This window comes from Brachypodium distachyon, chromosome 1, assembly GCF_000005505.3.
Source record: "Brachypodium distachyon strain Bd21 chromosome 1, Brachypodium_distachyon_v3.0, whole genome shotgun sequence".
NCBI lineage: Eukaryota > Viridiplantae > Streptophyta > Magnoliopsida > Poales > Poaceae > Brachypodium > Brachypodium distachyon.
Genome location: NC_016131.3, coordinates 11,311,336 through 11,324,342, shown reverse-complemented (window position 1 = coordinate 11,324,342; position 13,007 = coordinate 11,311,336). Strand labels below are relative to the sequence as shown.

The window sequence follows — 13,007 nt, the reverse complement described above, 5'->3', positions numbered from 1 at the left end:
AAACGAATAGGAGAGGAGGGGAGATCGATGCAGTACCGGTTCGACGGCGGTGATCAAAAACGGGCGGCGGCGGCGAACTTTCTCCGGCGAGCGATTCCGGCAGCGTGGGCACGAGACGGGCGAAATCGGAAGAGGGGAAGAGCAGAGGGGGCGTCGGCCTGACGCGCGGGCGTTTTCCCTGCGTGGAAGACGAGCCTGACAGGCGGGTCCCACCTGTCAGTGACTCTCGGCGCTCAGGCGTGCGGGCTCGCTGGCCGGGCGGGTCAGTCGGTCGCGCGGGGTAAGTCGGGCCGGTTCGGCCCATTTGGCCGGGCCGGCCGCCTTCTGTCTTTTTTTTCCTTTTACTTTTCCCTTTTTTTTTTGTTTTTCCTTTATAACTTTTGATTTTGAACTCCAAATCAATTCAAATAAATCCCAGAAAATTTGTAAAATCATATTATAATATGATTCAACTTTTGGGACCAATTTCCCTTCAAAATAAAATATTTAAAAAATAGCTTTGCCCTATAAATGCCTTTAGGGTTTCATAACTAATTAAATAAAATAGTTATTCAACTCCAAATTAAATAACAAAAATATGGGGTAGCTCATTTATGCAATAAACCCCTTTTATGAACAACACCCTATTGGTTTAAAATCCAAAACGCAATTGGGTAAAAGGCCAAGGTTTAAAATGAAATAAAATATTTTCAAAGCCTTTTTTTGGAATTCAAAACAAGATTCAAAATGCAATTGTGGCATGATGCTCATGAATGCAATGCATATGAAAAGGTTTAAAATTTTGGGATGTTACAAAAACAAACCATGGTATCGCACGAATATGCGGCTTCGCCTTTAAACCTCGTGGCCGTCGAGTCAAATCAGCCGAAAGCTCAGTCCCCTCCCCTCCTTAACCCTCGTTTCGCAATTCGCAATCTCGATCGCCTCGCTTTACCCGCCCGCCGCGCGCAATCAAAGCCCCATCCCCACGCCGCGCCATGGCCAGCGACGACGAGTGCTACTACGAGGAGGAGGAAGACGACGAAGGGTTGGATGCGGACGAGGACTACGTCGGGTTGCACGAGGAGGCCGCGCCGTCGCCGCAGCACTGTGGCGATCACTGGGTGAGCGAACAGGGGATTATAGTCTCTGTTCTTTCGAATTTTACGATGATTGGTGGGATTGGTGCGGTTTATTGTCGTCTGGTTTTTTCGATATCCTAATAGTAATTGGGTGGAGATCTATTTCCTGATGGAAGTAATACAGCTGCTGGTGTCTTGGTTCGCAATCCCTGTAGATGCATAGCTAGAACTTAGCGGTAGGAATTACTCCCTCTGATGCTAAATTGTTGTTGAAATATTACATGTATCTAGATTTTTTTTAAGAATAGATACATCCATATTTGAACAAATTTGAGACAATAATTTAGGATCGGAGTGAGTACTCGACTAATTCAGTTTTCCGATCTTCCCCTGCAAAACAAATATGCAATCTTTTCTGCAGAAGTCGTCAGACTTTCAGTTTTCACCCAAAACTAATTCAGGTTTCGTTGTGGCAGGCTGATCAATATATACAGTTATAAGAAAAGTAAGGTCTGTTAAGGTTGGGTTTAGTCTCGCGTTGCCTAACTGAAACAACAACATATAAACCTAAAGCTGCATTGGTAGTAACAATGGTGGACTATGTATGTGTGTGACCATGGGTCCAAACTGGTGTGGAACCTTAAACATTATACTTACTGTTTTGAGAAGATGTGTAAAAATTAAACTGATTAAACTCTTACATCTTTTGTCGCAGGCCATCCCAAGAAAGTCCCTCTCAGCTGCACAGGTTTGTTATCGTGATTGATCATTGAACAGAGTTCACCCTACAAATTAAACTTTTACTACTATTACTGCGTTGCTTACAAATGCAGAGTGTCTATTCTAGCTGTCCATTCTGCTAATCAAATAACATCTCGTGACATTGTCCTTATATATCCGCTCTTTCAGGAACAAGATTTGTCCATGGCTAGTAACCTCGTGAATATAGAGCGGCACAACGCGCGCGCTCTCCTCATCCACCACCGTTGGAAGATGGATCGCATCCACGACTTCCTCGTGCGTAAGGGTCGAGACCGCATGCTCAAGGAGGCAGGCATTGTGGTGCCGCGAGAGGCTGGCTCGGCGTCACGCTCCGGAACAACAATCACAGATCAGAGGATGGCTACAAAGAGACCGAGAGCTATATCACTTGCGATGTATGTTTTGAGGACATCGATTCGTGCGGCGTCTCGAACATGGACTGCGGGCATCGCTTCTGCGACGATTGTGAGTACCATCAATTGTCTCCCTTAGCACTACTTGTGAACTTATCCTCTTAACTTGCAAACAAATATTAACACTTCGAGCATATGCACTAGCAAGAACTCTCCGGTCGCTAGTTTGAAAAATGGTACTGCATGTGCTTAGGGCATATTTGGTTTATGACTATATTTGTCCTACCAAAATTTTGGCAATCTATGAAGATTTGGTGTCTGTTTGGTTGGTTACCAAACATTTGGTTGCATACGAAATCTTGCCAATTCACCTCACAATCCCTTCACAAATCTTGCCAAATTTTTGGCCAACCAAAGGCTAAGAAATTCTTGACCAAAATTTTGGCTAGCATCTTTTGGCAAGAACCAAACACACCCTTAGTGACTAACTACTTTGTTGAACCGATGTGTTCGTTGGAGTCAAAAATATTTTTGAGTAATTGTAGCCAATTTTTTGAAGTTTGATCATGCTTATTGATGCAAATATGAACACATGCTTACATTACATAACAAATACACTATGAAAATGTATTCTATGGTCAACATATTGGTATTGATACGATATTGTAGATTGTGGTATTTTTGTCAATAAACATGGTAAAAAAGTTTGACTCCGAACAAAACTAAGATGTCCTATTTAGGGAACAGATGGAGTGTAGTTTTGGAGATTGGATATACTAAAGCGAAAATGTGCATTACACACTCTACGCTGCAAATTCTAATAAGTGTAATAGAGTATTTTAGCATTAATTTCTTGTTTTTATCTACACAAGATGGCTCATTCCCCTGGCGTATGGGTCATGGGGCCAAATAGTTTTCTTCATTGAATCTGTCTGGTTTTGGACAGTATTTTGTCTATCCATCATAACACTAAATAGCAGACATCATTGTTTTCTAAACAATCCATTACCTTAAAGCCATGGTACTTACCCGTGGGTGATTAAGAGCATTGACAAGGTTTTTGCCCGGTGTCATGGGGGTGGTTTGTCGCCCTAAGAAACTTGGAGGTTTTGGCCTGCTTAATCTCTTTGTTCTCAACATTTTGTTGAGATCTAAAGGGTTTTGGGAGACCAAAACCTCCGGTCGTCTTTTATCTCTTCCCAACCACCTCGCTAACCCGGTGGGGCATGTTTTTTTCCACACCTCCTTCTCTATCTCCCTGGGAAACAGGCGCTCTGCCTTTTTTTTTTAGGAGGATCGGTGGATGGACGGTAAATGTGTCAAGAATATTGCCTGTCTCGTGGTTGCTAGGGTTGACAAGCGCTCTGTCAAAACCAACTCCGTGGCCCAGGGGCTTTGTCTCGGTGCCTGGGTTCGGGATATCTAGGGCGGCCTCTCGGTTGCGGGCCTTGGTCAGTTCTTTAAGTCGAAGTGGACGACTTCGACGCCCTTCTTCTTTCCTGTTCTTGGGAGCCTTTACCCGTGACTCATTTGGGCTCGTCTAGCGTCCTCGAGCTCCCTTGAATCACAAGGTTTTTGCTTGGCTTCCCTTGCCAGATCGCTGCTGGACATGAGAGCGAAGGCTTCGCCGGGGTATTGATGATGAATTGATGATGCAACCTGTCCCCTGTGCGATCAGGAGCTAGAAACCATTGATCATCTCCTCATCCAATGCCTCTTTTTGTGCTTGGTTTGGTTCCTCTCTCTCAACCGCCGCAATCTTGCCCACCTGGACTCCGTTTCAGGATTCGGTTCTTCAAACTCGGTGGACTACCCTTCTATAGCTTCTCGTCCTGCAAAGGAGCGCAAGTTCATTGGATCGCTGTTGCTTCTGGTCTTGCGTGCGATTTGTCTTGAAAGGAACGAGTGTATCTTCAACTATTGCAGCAGACCTCCTCACATCCTCGACGAATGCATTTTGGAGGAGATCCGTAGGTGGAAGGATGTGGGTATGATGAGACAGTAGTTTTCTTTTTAGGCTTTTTCAGATTGTAGGTGGGTTTGTAAGTGATTGTACTTTGGATTCGTCCCCTCTTTCTTGTAATAAAAAAAGCGTGCTTTCTTGCACGATTCTTAAAAATAAATGAAAATTAAACCAAATTATTGGCTAAACTTGAGTTTTCTCTAAAACTCAAGACGCGAATAGCAAGAGTGTTTTTCGCATGCAAACAAGTACAGTAGCATAATATTTGCTTACCATTGGCACTTAATTTGATTCTGTACGTGTTCAGGTTGGGCAGGGCACTTGTTGGCCTCCCTAGACATGGGCAAGAAGCAGATCCGGTGCATGGCATTGAAGTGCCCGGCCATCTGCGGCGACGGCATGGTGCGGCGCCTCCTCGGCCAGAAGTACCCGGATGCGGTCTTGCGGTTCGAGCGCTTCATCGTGGAGTCGTACCTGGAGAACAACGAGACGGTGAAGTGGTGCCCGAGCGCCCCGCATTGCGGGCGCGCGATCCGCGTGGAAGCCAGCGAGCGGTACTGCGAGGTGGAGTGCCCCTGCGGCGTCGGCTTCTGCTTCAACTGCGCGGCCCCGGCGCACTCGCCGTGCCCGTGCCCCATGTGGGACAAGTGGGACGCCAAGTTCCGCGGTGACTCGGAGAACCTCAAGTGGATCGCCGTGCACACCAAGAGCTGCCCCGGCTGCCAAAAGCCCATTGAGCAGAACGGCGGCTGCAACCATGTAAGGTGCAGATGCGGCCAGCACCTATGGTAATTAAGCTCAAACACTTGCTTTCTGTTCCTTGAGTAAGTACATATACATATTTATTTATGTTGTTCTAATTGATTGAATTCGCGCAGTTATGCATGCGGCGCGGTCCTGGATTCAACTCATAACTGCAACCGCTACAAGGAGGGTAACGCGAACGCGAACGTCAACAGCATCAGGCGGGAGATGCTGCGTTACACGCACTACTGCGACCGGTACAACGTGCACCTCAGCTCCTACAAGATGGAGCAGGAGAAGCTGTGGCCGGCCATCGACAAGAGGATCAGGCAGCTGGAGTCGGCCTGCGTCATCCGGCCCATCATCAGGGACTCCAGCTGGCTGACGCGGGCGCACCGGAGCCTGCTGCGGTCGGGGCAGGTGCTGGCGCGGTTGTACGCCTTCCCCTACTACATGTTTGGCGGCGGCGAGGTGCGGACCTACCCGTCGGAGAAGGCCAACCTGGCCATGGCGCAGGTGCTGTTCGAGAACCAGCAGGAGCAGCTGGAGCGCAACGTGGAGCGGCTCTCCAAGGTGCTCGCGGCGGAGATGCCGGTGCTCGCCGAGGAGGAGCTGCTGCGGACGATGCAGGAGACCGCCAACCTTGCCAAGATCGTCGAGACGCACTGCGGGGAGATTTACAAGTGCATCCAGGACAAGCTGCTGCCGCTGCTCGTGGATCCCATGAGCATCGCCACTTATCGGCCCGACGGACCTGAAAAGGCCAAGGAGTTGCCGGCGTGAATGGTTGCCTCATGGACGGGCGCGCCGATTGGCGCGGCGGTTAGGCCCCGGCCGTTTGGAAGCCCGGTATTGGCAATAAAAGCTCCTGGAGCTTCTTACAGTCTTACTGAACTCGGCAACAAGTAAACCCAGCAAGAACATAGCTTAGCTTAAGGTAGATTCGAATTATATCTGAGGAATGAAATTTTCTTTGACGATTTGCTGTCGTGAATTGACTGCTTAGAATCCAAATTGAAAAGGCGTCTTCAACAATCTATCTCAGTCAACACTTGCAGCATGGCAATGCTGCCAACTAGTACAAGATATGGAGTACTAATAAGTATGGTCTATATTGAACATCATGAGCTTCCTTTGCCTTTTACTACTAGCTTCCTTTCTCCAAAAGATCTTCTGACGCTGATACGCTCATTTCTTCTCGAGCTAAAAGTTTTGAATCCATAAATCAATAAAGTCGAGCATTCATAATTTTGTAGTGGAAAACTACGGGGAGAGCACTTGTGGTAGACACCTGCTCATACTGATAGGACTATTCCGAAGGGGATCGACTTGCATTTCAGTTGGCTCTTAAGCAACGCCTCTACACAGATGATCGACGCTTGGGAAGGGGACTGGCAACATCAGACCCGTGCCCCTTCTCTACAAGCAAAGAACCTTCAAGTCATATGTTACTTACTCAACTACATCTCGATACAACCGATTTGGGAAGCTCTGGAATCGTTACGTCTGGACCAAAACCAATGTGTATTAGTCCCCAAATGATCATCCCAGTCCTATGGAACTTATGGGACAATCTGGTTTCAGACAATATTCACTCGTCAGTCATCATCCCAGTCCTATGGAACTTGTGGAAGCGAAGAAACTCAATGATCTCCGGATCTGAGGAAGATCAGCCGCATCTTGTGTGATTAAAAGATGCGCAGACGGTCTTCTGCTATGGTCCCTGATCAAATTGCGGCTACTCGTAAGTCTCGAAAATCTATCTTCTAGGACAGGGAGTCATGTTGACCTACGTACCTTGCACAGTTCATTTAACTCGTTCGATCCTGTCTGTATACTCCCACAACCCCACGCCATTTGTAATCTTGGTTGGTTTTTATAATTGCAATGTTATGTTATCTTAAACCTGTAGGATTATATACCACATGAATTTGCACTAAAGGGTGTTTCCATTACATCTCAGGAAAACAGAGAATTATTTTTGCAATGAAACTGGTTGGGATAGAATAAATCTCTAATATGGATTGAGCCGTAAATCCTATGTGGCAACGACCAAAACAACAAAAGTCTTGTGTGTTCAACATGCTAACAAGGCAGAAGCCAAGCCAAAAAGCATTGGGCAACAACCAACAAGTCAAGCAACGATCAAATAGGAACATGATTAGAGAAGGCGAGTGAAAGAAGAAGGGATCATGTAAAAATAATGGTGGAGGGTCGAGAGAATTGATCCATGATGAGCCATGAACCATCTTCTCCACCTCTAGTCCACACATGGACCGGATTTTACCACGTTGTTCTCACTTATCTTCCTCTTCAAAAGTAGCCGCGGTCATTTATCAAGAACCCTAGACTGTAAAAACTCCTTATAGGATTGCACCACTCGTTTCCCCGTTTGAATGAAATCAATAGGAGGAACGACGGGAACCTATAGCTCATTTGAGCTCTAGTCTCGAAAAGACACATCCAATCTGGCATGGAGAGTAGGGGTTATAGCTTAGCGGAGTGAGAACTCCTCCTGTTGCATCCCTCGGTGGCTCTCTCGACATAGGACTATGTCCGCTCAACAAACCACATCTCACCCTACTCACATAACATCTAGGTGTCAAACTTGTCGAGTGTATGATGCCATTTGCTAATATAACACTGCTACAAAATAGTGTATATGTGACGAGTCATCAGTGACGGGCCGCCCGTCACTGATGAACCCTCATCAGTGACGGGCAGGGAAAGCCCGTCACTAATATCCACATCTGAAAAAGCGTAAAATTAACCAAAACACACATCAGTGGCGGGCTTTACATCTAGGCCCGCCACTGATGACTGTTCGAGGCCAGCTTTCTTAATTGGCCGGCCCAGCATTTTTAGGATTTGAGGGGGAGGTATAAAATACTCCCTCCCCCAGCTCTTCTCTCTCCCTCTATTTCCTCCCTCAGCCCCGCCGTCACCCAACTCCCTCTGCTCTCCTCTAGATCTCCCTCACTTCTCTCTCTCTTTTCTCCACTGCCGAGCGACCCTCTCCTCTCCCCTTTCTTCTCCACTCACGAGCAACCCCCTCCTCTCCCCCTTATCTTCTACACGAGCCGCCGGATCCGGCCTTCCCCGATCTCCTCTGCCTCCCCGATCTCCTCTCTCCCTCCCTCCGCCTGTTATCTCTCTCCTGCACTGCCGCCCTGTCCTCGCTGTCCACCGGTGCTTGGAGGCCGTCTAGTGGCGCCGCCGGATCCAGCGCCCCTGACCCTGCCCGCATCTGGATCTGGCGCCCTCGACCCCGCGCGCCGCTGGTTAGTCTCTCCCTCTCTCGAATTTCTCTCAACTCTCGGTTTTCTCCAGTGAGCGAGTAGCAGTGGCGACATCTCCAGCTAGCGGCGGCATGGGTTAGGTTTGGGCTGCAGTGGGTTGCATTTGGGACTAGCTAGGGTTCTTTTTTTCCTTGTGTTTCATCCATTTTTTGGATCTTGATGTGAAGCAATGCCATATTTCTTGATCTGATTTGTGTCCAAGTTATGGTTCTTGATCTGATTTGTGTCCATGATGTGTGTTCGATCATCTGTATTCATCGATTCGTTGTTGGCCAGGGAGATCTCCGAGTTTTGGGCTGCCTGCAGATGTCGGCGACGGGGAACGAGCAGGGATGCCTGCTCCTGAGGCATGGGCGTGGCGACGGGAACGTGCGGGCTGGGCCATTGCCCAGCTTTTTTTTAAGTGTGAAAAATGATATCAGTGTCGGTCCCTATAAAGCCCGCCACTGATGTGCATAACATCAGCAACGGGCTGACCGCCCGTCACTGATGCACCCCACATTACCGGCAGGAAGTCAGTGACGGGCAGTCTGCCCGTTACTGATAACCATTTTTTACCGTTACTGATAAACGTTTTTGTAGTAGTGTGACCAGCATATATGCACAACTAACAGCCAAACCATCGAGTATAGACACCCCTTAACTCAAGTGCCGTTCTACGATGATATCATGGCTCTTACTACAGAATGTAGTGGAAATGCATCCTTAAGAAAACAATCCAAACAACCCATCTAGTACAGAAACACGATCGACTAATTTTTATGACATTTTGAATCCGAGTGGCATCTAGACTAAAAAACTATCAACCTAATTTTTAGCATATTTCTCAACCTAATTTTTTTAAGTAAAATTTTCAATCTAATTGAGTCATCCGGAAATAGCGGAGGCCCATCTTGTGGGAGCCCCGAGTTATGGTAATTGGGCTGGGGGCCCATCATACTCCAAATACGCAGTCCCCTCCCCAAGGAACACAGGGTTGTAATTGTAATCGATCCCGTCCTCCTCCTTAGCCATAGTCCCCAACCTAGGGTTTAAGCAGCCTCGCCGCCTACTGAGATCGAAACCTTCGTTGCATAGGAGAGATTTCGGAGACGGAAGCGAGAGAATCAGAGCAGGAGTCAAGATGTTCCTAGGCGCGATCCCGCGGAAGCCGAGCAAGGAGGCAGCGTACAAGGAGCTGCGCTCGCACCTCATCGTCATGGCCTCCTGCATCGTAGCCATCCGCGCCGCCCCTTACATCCTCCACTTCCTCACCCGCGACGCCGACATCAAAGAGCTCAAGCTCGAGCTCTAGGAGCGTCCCGACGTCCTAGCCCTCCCCCCTGAGGTGAGCCGCTACAGCCCCTGCTGTTCTCTACGGTTTTGTCGATTTGGGTGCAGTTAGTGTGATCCTGTTTCTGAATCGTAGCGTGACGGTGTGCTTATGTGTTTTTCTGCTCGATTTGGTGGTGTAGGTTTCAGTGGTAAATATGTTTCGATGTCAGGTTGCGCGGTTGGATTACTCGCGGTTACACCCAATTCGTTCCTGGGGCACCGTGGGTTCTGATCGATCTATGTCGATAAGTTGAACTTGGTTAGATTTCGCTGTAGTTTCTTCATGATGTTTGATGCACGCCACTTTAATCTCGCAATATATGTTCTTGTATCGTGTGTTCAGGCATATGGTCGTCTTAGGCTGTTTTTGGCACTGTTGTTTAATTTGTTAGGTTTGCAAGATGGAACAAGTTGTTATATGCCTTCCGGAACATAGGATGGTTACTGTGTCTTAAACACTTTATATGTCTTTGGTATAATTCCATGAATTGGCTGAAACATGTGGGCACTAGCCAGTTGCCCAGTAGCCACTTGGTGTACATGATTGTTCCTTTTTTTGGTCCCACAGATTGCCAAGTCTTTGGTAAATGACATTAACTATGCTGAATTATCACTGTTGGTTTCTGCAAGTCAGGTTTTCCCTGCAAAAAAGAGAGATTAGCTTTTTGGCACTGTTGTTTAATTTATTTGGTTTGCAAGATGGAACACGTTGTTATATGCCTTCCGGAACATAGGATGGTTAGTTTGTCTTAAACACTTGATATGTCTTTGAAATAATTGGCTGAAACATGTGGCCACTAGCCAGTTGCCCAGTAGCCTCTTGGTGTACATGATTGTTCCTTTTTTTGGTCCCACAAATTGCCAAGTCTTTGGTAAATGACATTAATTATTGTGCTGAGTTAGCACTGTTGGTTTCTGCAAGGCGGATTTTCCCTCCAAAAAAAGAGAGATTAGTTACAAGTCATTGTTAGATTCGGTTTATGTGGTGTTTGTCTTTACTACTTGCATCATTCTTCGAGTTTTTATGGGTTTGCGTGTGCATAAGGTGGTCTTTTGTGCTCTACTATTTTAAGTGGAACATTGATTCACAAACTGAGAGATTAGAGTATGAAACAATGTAGTGGCCCTTGGTATGAGAAGATAAGCGAACTATTTTGCGTCGACAGATTATACTGTGTTTTAAAGAGTGAAGTGATCTTCTAAACAAGTCATGGCGTTGAATTTATTCTCATCTTCAGCTGATTTGCCATTACCGATTATCCATTGTTTCGCAAATATAATAATTGCAAAGAATTTGAGGATTGTAGAGGATCATATCATTCTGGTTCTTACTTGCACCTATTGCTGTTATGTGTTTTATTATTGTTTGATGGTAACATGATGTTTATTTTGACAAATAGATCCAGAAGTATGAATGTTTAGATGGCATTTGCACCTGTTAATTTAATCAGGACCAGTATAACTATGTGGTTTAATGGATGCAGTATGTTCTGAATTGTATTTTTTGCAATCTAATAATCATTATTTACAGAATTGTTACACTTTATTAACATGGTCCATAAGCTGAGTCTTCCACAGCATAAGAAACACAATCTGTTTCTGCATATGAAACACAATCTGTTTCTGCATATGAAACACTACAATTGTGGTAGTTTTACATTATTGTCTGAGACAGTGAGACCACATAATAGTAGTGATTTTGTCTGAGGTTCATGTTTAGTATGTTAATTAACCATTCCAACCAAAGATTGGCAAATATGGTTTTAATGTTTTGGCCTGGTAGCTAGGGCATTACAATGGTGGGCACACAACACTTACGAATGTCGGACTATGCTTTAAGTTATTAAGAGGCTCAAACTATTGTGTGCTATTGAAAGAAACTGAAATTCTTATTAGATGTGGTCTAAATCAATATGTCATGTTGACTGAATATGGAGAGTTATAGAAACAGACCGATTTATTATGTTATATGTAACACTACTCATTGTAAGAACTAATAAAAAATCAAATTGTGAAAGCCAGTGTCTTGATCCATGTTCATTAGTCAAACTACGATGCCATCTGAGTTCTTGTCTTACACCTACCGCCACTTGCCATCTTTCTTTTCTGATTGATCTGCTGTTGTAAATTTGTATTATTCATGGTGGGAAGTACTGTGGACAAAGTCAAAACATAGGCTACTTAAGATCGGGGAGATTTTGCACTTCTAATAAGTATGTCTGGAAGACATAAGATGATAAGAATGAATTGCTACTTTTCCTTTTTATCTTGATCAGTTATAACAGTTGGTAGATTTTGAAGTTGCATTACAAATAATAATTTTTTCCAGTTTTCTGTTCAGCAAGTTTTTTATTCTGAACTGCTATGTTTGTATACTTGAAATTGAAATAAGCCAGTAACTGACAAATTTCTATTCTTGTTAGGTTTGACTGGGATGGTCCAACCATTTCTTTAGTTCCTTGAAGACTGCAAAGTTACCCTCAAGATTGCGTTTCTATGTACCTTATGAAATATGGATTTAAATTTCCCTAATGGCCATTTTATCTTTCTAGAATGTGAGAACCCAACAGTGTACGAATAACTCAGGTAGTTATAATTGCCGTTGCCCCAGCATACTATGTGTGATTTCTGAAACCAGCATGTCTTAATTTTTTTTTGCCTGGCTGTGTCATGGATTCGTTATTCTCACATTGAACGTTGCTCTGACTGTTTCCTCGTGGTAGCAGTAGCCTGTGATCGATTGTTAATAAGTTGATTTACGTGACACCAATTAAATCTCCCAAGATACGGCTCAGCAACTTTGTTCATACTTGTGCTTTTATCTTATTTTGTGCAAATGAATGCACTAAGATAGCATGCACTGTGAAGATAATAACATAGAATAATATCATATGTGTGATACTATCTTTTTGTTACTCTTACTATGACCATAATATGCAGAGGATGGGTTCCACCTTTTATGCAGTATCTATTAGTAAGTCTTTGGTCTGAGTTAATTAAAATAAAATAGACTAAAACCAAAGATATAGAGTCGTATCATCCGAAGAAATGCACCACCAGTTCAACACAGACTGACGCACTCCGGCCAGAGAAGATCCATTTGCTGAAGCTGCTCACAAGTGCCTTGGTTATCATCCGTCGCCCTATCACACCAACCCAGCGAAAACTGTTTGGTCAACAGGTACGATGTTGGCGACGAGCCTTGCTGAATTTACCCTACCCAATTGAAGACCATACGGCACAAGCCACAATGCCAACGGATTTTTGCAGTGCCTCCATGACGCCACAGGATGCTACAACATTGCTTAGGATCTATCGCTCCAAAACGATTGGTGATCGAAGGGTTATCTAAATTGGTCATACTGCTAGTATCCCTGGCGCGCAATTGGATCTACCACTCCAATACTGCCAATATCACACTGTTCATAATTAGCATCATATTGCTTAGACGATGAACTTGAATGTTCTTAGTAGAAAATGTCAAGTCAATGCGTTTCTACTTTCTACCTTT

The 13,007-nt window shown here is 45.2% G+C and overlaps 1 pseudogene; it reads left to right on the top strand.

Moving 5' to 3' along the window:
• The first annotated feature begins 895 nt into the window (after positions 1-895).
• On the top strand, positions 896-5,877 carry LOC100824045 (annotated as a pseudogene).
• The last annotated feature ends 7,130 nt before the right edge of the window (positions 5,878-13,007 follow it).